This window comes from Myxocyprinus asiaticus, chromosome 39 (genome assembly GCF_019703515.2).
Source record: "Myxocyprinus asiaticus isolate MX2 ecotype Aquarium Trade chromosome 39, UBuf_Myxa_2, whole genome shotgun sequence".
NCBI classification, from domain to species: domain Eukaryota; kingdom Metazoa; phylum Chordata; class Actinopteri; order Cypriniformes; family Catostomidae; genus Myxocyprinus; species Myxocyprinus asiaticus.
The window spans coordinates 1,103,624-1,110,000 of NC_059382.1; the positions used below are offsets into that span (position 1 = coordinate 1,103,624).

General features: G+C 37.8%; 1 protein-coding gene across 5 annotated transcripts in view; it reads left to right on the forward strand.

Annotated features, from left to right (window-relative positions):
• Nucleotides 1-927: 927 nt before the first annotated feature.
• The window catches only part of LOC127430053 (arf-GAP with Rho-GAP domain, ANK repeat and PH domain-containing protein 1), a 110,664-nt gene continuing 105,214 nt past the window's right edge, over nt 928-6,377 (forward strand). For 2 of the 5 annotated variants that reach the window (XR_007895403.1, XM_051679488.1), the window contains exon 1: nt 988-1,203. The gene's annotated coding sequence lies outside the window, so the exon portion shown is untranslated. Of the gene's footprint in view, nt 1,204-6,377 lie in introns of all 5 variants that reach the window. The other 3 variants (XM_051679487.1, XM_051679485.1, XM_051679489.1) reach the window with 3 other exon arrangements.

Consider the following 6,377-nt stretch of genomic DNA (forward strand, 5'->3'; position numbering starts at 1 on the left):
TAATTGGAGTTTTTACTAGTAAAATGCCACTGTAGAGCTCTGTAAATCAATTGTAGACCTCTTTAATTGGAGTTTTTACTAGTAAAATGCCACTGTAGAGCTCTGTAAATCAGTTGTAGACCTCTTTAATTGGAGTTTTTTTTCTAGTAAAAGCCATTGTAGAGCTCTGTAAATCAATTGTAGACCTCTTTAATTGGAGGTTTTACTAGTAAAATGCCATTGTAGACCTCTTTAATTGGAGTTTTTACTAGTAAAATGCCATTGTAGAGCTCTGTAAATCAATTGTAGACCTCTTTAATTGGAGGTTTTACTAGTAAAATGCCATTGTAGACCTCTTTAATTGGAGTTTTTACTAGTAAAATGCCATTGTAGAGCTCTGTAAATCAATTGTAGACCTCTTTAACTGGAGTTTTTACTAGTAAAATGCCATTGTAGAGCTCTGTAAATCAATTGTAGACCTCTTTAATTGGAGTTTTTACTAGTAAAATGCCATTGTAGAGCTCTGTAAATCAGTTGGAGAGCTCTGCAGTTGCATTCTAACTAGTAGAAATGCAAATAGAGAGCTCTGTAATTGGAATTCTTACTAGTAGAAAATATATTGTAGAGCTCTCTAACTGAAATATTACTAGTACAAATTCAATTACAACTCTGGATGCATTAAAAGCAAAATTGGCTTGCCATATTTCCCAGCATGGAGAGGACTAGATTCAAATGAGACTGTATTTATTAAATATTGTTTTAACATAAATAAACTTGACTCCTCCTGTTAAAAAAAAAAAAAAAAAAAAAAAAAAGATAAAATTGCCGTTAAATAAGAGAGGTCGCAGACAATTTTGCGACAGGTAGATGTCAGTTTACGGCTCTCCCTATTCGTTTGTATAGTGTCCGCAAACGTTGACTTACTGTCGTAACACGCTGGTTGAGCGTTACGCTCTCTCCGATGGAAGTTGTTATTGGCCATAGAAGATCTCTGGCATTTACCGCCCAACAGTCGCGTCGCGTCACATCAAGCCGCTGCTTTTGGAGTTTCACACAGACGCGCAGTGACGCGCAGCCCTCGGAAGGTTTTTATGAATCTTTTTCTCTTTTTTCAGTGGATTTGTGTGTTTGACTGGCAGTGAGGAACATATGCAGACTTTAAACAGAAACAAACAAACAAACAACACGATGAAAAAAATACCTCTGTAATCTGAGCATTATCACGTAAGTGTGTGTGTGTGTCTGTTTATTTGTTTTTGTGTGTGCATGTTTGGCTAGATTTGGGAGAGCCACAATGTTTGGAAATGCCCTCACAAATTTAGTGAAACATGACAAAACTGCTTTAAATCTCATAATTGCAACAGGTTTGTGTGAAGTTTGTGGTTGTGTGTTTATGTTGTGAGATGTTGCTCAAGTAATTCAGTGTTTTGCTCTTAAACAATGAGCGGAATTTACATAGAAACACTTAACAAACAATGCTGCTTTTATCAGCACGAATACTCATGTTCTCTTAATTTCTGTCTCTCTGGATGTTTTCTGTCTGTCTCTCTGGTTGCTCGGTTGCAGGAATGTTTGCCTCTTTATCCGGTAAATGCTCTAAGAATGTGTTTTTGTGTTTGTGTTGAATGTGTGCTGTGTTTAAATGCACTTGTTGAGCTTGATGGAAAAACAGGACATCAGTTCTGTTGAGACTGTAATAGACAGACAGCAACAGGCATGTTTAAACGAAGGGTGCATTCTTAAGGCCTTTGGGGTCACATTTGTCCCCAAACAATAACCGTGTTAATGTGCGCCGAAATCATGGAATTTTCTTTTAAACAAATGTAATAACACTAACTTAACTAATTTAAAAACTCATAAGTTGTGCAGACTTTGGGAGGTTGTGGTATTTTTTTAAGCTTATTTTCCTCTAAATAGTTGAACGACACTATTAATTTTCATATAAAATAAGAACATTTTGTCACAGTGAAGATCTACATTTCTCAGTTTAATTCAGGGAGAAAATATGAAAAAAGTGTCATGCATTAGGGGCAGATTGCTTCCATCTGCTGGGGAAAAAAACAACTTTTAACTTTTAAAATTGCATTAAATTATACAATTTATATAGATTATAACCAGTAGATTTGCCTGGTTGAAGCAAACAGATTTTTATTTTATTTTATTTTATTTTTTATCACAAGTTCTGCATTTGGACATGATCAAACAATCACTATTTTTGTCAAAATGTAATTATTATTTTTTAAAATTTTTTATTTGATCAAGTTCTGCATTTGGATATACATTTAGACATGATCAATCAATCACTATTTTTGTCAAAATGTAAAATGATTTATTTATTTTTGGTTTGAGGTGTTTTGAAGTGTCAGTTTTTGCAATGATGCCACATTATGATTACAAAGAGAAGACGTAAGAGTAAAATTTTTGTTACCAATCATTTATTTCAAACATCCAAGTTCAATAGATCAATAGAATAAATTAATAAAAAAATGTCAATAAAACCAACAGCAGAAATGAACAGGAATGAACAGTGATAATTAATTATGTGTACAAATATAAGACTAAAAAATGTCTCTCACCACTAAGTGTAAACTTTATCACAGTGGAAAAAAACAACAGTCTGAAACTCAACCTTTGATCTCTGTGTGGGTGTGTGTGTGTGTGTGTGTGTGTGTGTGTGTGTTGATGTGCATGCATGCATGCATGTGTGTATGTGTGTTCTCCATTCTGGATGTGTTATGGTCTCACCCCTTCATTTCTCTGTGTTTTTTCTGCATTGTGGCTGATTTTATTTGACAAATTCTATAAGAAATTCTCACTTTTATAGTCTCACCTTTTCATTCCTGTGTGTGTGTGTGAGCATGTGCATTATGCATTGTGGCTATTATATAGTATCACCCCTTCATTTCTGTGGGTGTTTGTTCTGCATTGTGGCTGATTTATTGATTTTAGTTGACAAGCAATAAAAAAATGCTAGTTTTATCCTCTCACCCATTCATTTCTTATGTGGAGTCAAATTTGACCCTGAACATCACGAGTGTGAGTTTTTTTTGTCACACCACCACACAACCTCAATCCAGCCCAATTTATTGGGGTGTGTGTGTATGGATAGCAAATGTAGGAAAAGTCACCAAATCGCCTGCTACTGAGACAAGGGTGTAGCCAGAAAATTACATTTGGTGGGCCTCAATAAAAATGGATGGGCCAAATTTTCGCCCAGATTTCTTTTTAACAAATTTTCCTTTTTAACAGAAAGGCGACACATTCAAAAAGTTCTTTCATGCTTTCAGAAATCATAATTTATGAATTTTTAAACTATTTTATAAATATATATTTGAAGTCAAAGAATAATCTGTAATATTTTGGGTGGGCCTGGGTCTAACTTGCAATAAACCCTTGGCAATGCCACTTAGTGACTGAGATGAAGGGGTAATTTTTGACCACAAAGCTACATACAGTTGAAGTCAGAAGTTTACATGCACTTAGGCTGAAGTCATTAAAACTCATTTTTTACCAATCCACAGATTTAATATTAGCAAACTATAGTTTTGGCAAGTCATGGACATCTACTTTGTGCATGACATGAGTAATTTATCCAACAATTGTTTACAGACAGATTGTTTCACTTTTAATTGACTATATCACAATTCCAGTGGGTCAGAAGTTTACATACACTACAAGTTAACTGTGCCTTTAAGCAGCTTGGAAAATTCCAGAAAATTATGTCAAGCCTTTAGATAATTAGCCAATTAGCTTCTGATAGGAGGTGTACTGAATTGGAGGTGTACCTGTGGATGTATTTTAAGGCCTACCTTCAAACTCAGTGCCTTTTTGCATGACATCATGAGAAAATCAAAAGAAATCAGACAAGGCCTCAGAAAAAAAAATTGTGGACCTCCACAAGTCTGGTTCATCCTTGGGAGCAATTCCTAAATGCCTGAAGGTACCACATTCATCTATAAAAACAATAGTACGCAAGTATAAACACCATGGGACCGCACAGCCATCATACCGCGCAGGAAGGAGACGCATTCTGTCTCCTAGAGATGAACGTAGTTTGGTGCGAAAAGTGCAAATCAATCCCAGAACAACAGCAAAGGACCTTGTGAAGATGCTGGAAGACACAGGTAGACGAGTATCTATATCCACAGTAAAACGAGTCCTATATTGACATAATCTGAAAGGCTGCTCAGCAAGGAAGAAGCCACTGCTTCAAAACCGCCATAAAAAAGCCAGACTACAGTTTGCAAGTGCACGTTACTTTTTGGAGAAATGTCCTCTGGTCTGATGAATCAAAAATTGAACTGTTTGACCATAATGACCATCGTTATGTTTGGAGGAAAAAAGGTGAGGCTTGCAAGTCGAAGATCACCATCCCAACCGTGAAGCATGGGGGTGGCAGCATCATGTTGTGGGGGTGTTTTGCTGCACGAGGGACTGGTGCACTTCACAAAACAGATGGCATCATGAGGAAGGAAAATTATGTGGATATATTGAAGCAACATCTAAAGACATCAGCCAGGAAGTTAAAACTCGGTCACAAATGGGTCTTCCAAATGGACAATGACCCCAAGCATACCTCCAAAGTTGTGGCAAAATGGCTTAAGGACAACAAAGTCAAGGTATTGGAGTGGCCATCACAAAGCCCTGACCGCAATCCGATAGAACATTTGTGGGCAGAACTGAAAAAGTGTGTGCGAGCAAGGAGGCCTACAAACCTGACTCAGTTACACCAGTTCTGTCTGGAGGAATGGGACAAAATTCCAGCAACTTATTGTGAGAAGCTTGTGGAAGGATACCCAAAACATTTGACCCAAGTTAAACAATTTAAAGGCAATGCTACCAAATACTAACAAAGTGTATGTAAACTTCTGACCCACTGGGAATGTGATGAAAGAAATAAAAGCTGAAATAAATCATTCTCTCTACTATTATTCTGACATTTCACATTCTTAAAATAAAGTAGTGATCCTAACTGACCTAAGACAGGGAATGTTTTCTATGATTAAATGTCAGGAATTATGAAAAACTGAGTTTAAATGTATTTGGCTAAGGTATATGCAAACTTCTTATTTCAACTCTAAGGGTTAAACATACAGTAATTGTGTGTGTGTGTGTGTTTGAGGGATGTGGGCTGAAACCACAAGATTTCACTGTGAGTTGTAAAGGAAGCTAATAAGAGTTTTTAAAGACACAGAGCATTAATACTAGTGCACTAATCTAATGCACTGCACCTTTACATGTGGAGTTTGATTTCTAACATTTCATGTTAGAGTTGTTTCAAACTGAGTGTTTTAGAGGTGTTTGTGTTTGACTGATGTGTTAACTAGTCCTGTGATGTGTCTGGAATGTTAATCAGGTTGATGTTTGTGAAGCGGCTCAGTTGTGGCTGATATTATTAAATGTTTGTGATTGTTTCATTCTGAGAATATTCACAGTGGATGCCCGTAAATGCTCCCATTTTCCTGTGTGGGGTCACTATGGAGTTATATACAGTGCATCCGGAAAGTATTCCCCGCACTTCACTTTTTCCACATTTTGTTATGTTACAGCCTTATTCCAAAATGGATTAAATTCATTATTTTCCTCAAAATTCTACAAACAATACCCCATAATGACAACGTGAAAGAAGTTTGTTTGAAATCTTTGCAAATTTATTAAAAATAAAAAACATGTACATATGTATTCACAGCCTTTGCCATGACACTCAATTGAGCTCAGGTGCATCCTGTTTCCACTGATCATCCTTGAGATGTTTCTACAACTTGATTGGAGTCCACCTGTGGTAAATTCAGTTGATTGGACATGATTTGGAAAGGCACACACCTGTCTATATAAGGTTCCACAGTTAACAGTGCATGTCAGAGCACAAACCAAGCCATGAAGTCCAAGGAATTGTCTGTAGACCTCCGAGACAGGATTGTATCGAGGCACAGATCTGGGGAAGGGTACAGAAAAATTTCTGCAGCATTGAAGGTCCCAATGAGCACAGTGGCCTCCATCATCCGTAAATGGAAGAAGTTTGGAACCACCAGGACTCTTCCTAGAGCTGGCCGCCCGGCCAAACTGAGCGATCGGGGGAGAAGGGCCTTAGTCAGGGAGGTGACCAAGAACCCGATGGTCACTCTGACAGAGCTCCAGCTTTCTCTGTGGAAAGAGGAGAACCTTCCAGAAGAACAACCGTCTCTGCAGCACTCCACCAATCAGGCCTGTATGGTAGAGTGGCCAGACGGAAGCCACTCCTCAGTAAAAGGCACATGACAGCCCGCCTGGAGTTTGCCAAAAGGCACCTGAAGGACTCTCAGACCATGAGAAACAAAGATTGAACTCTTTGGCCTGAATGGCAAGCGTCATGTCTGGAGGAAACCAGGCACCGCTCATCACCTGGCCAATACCATCCC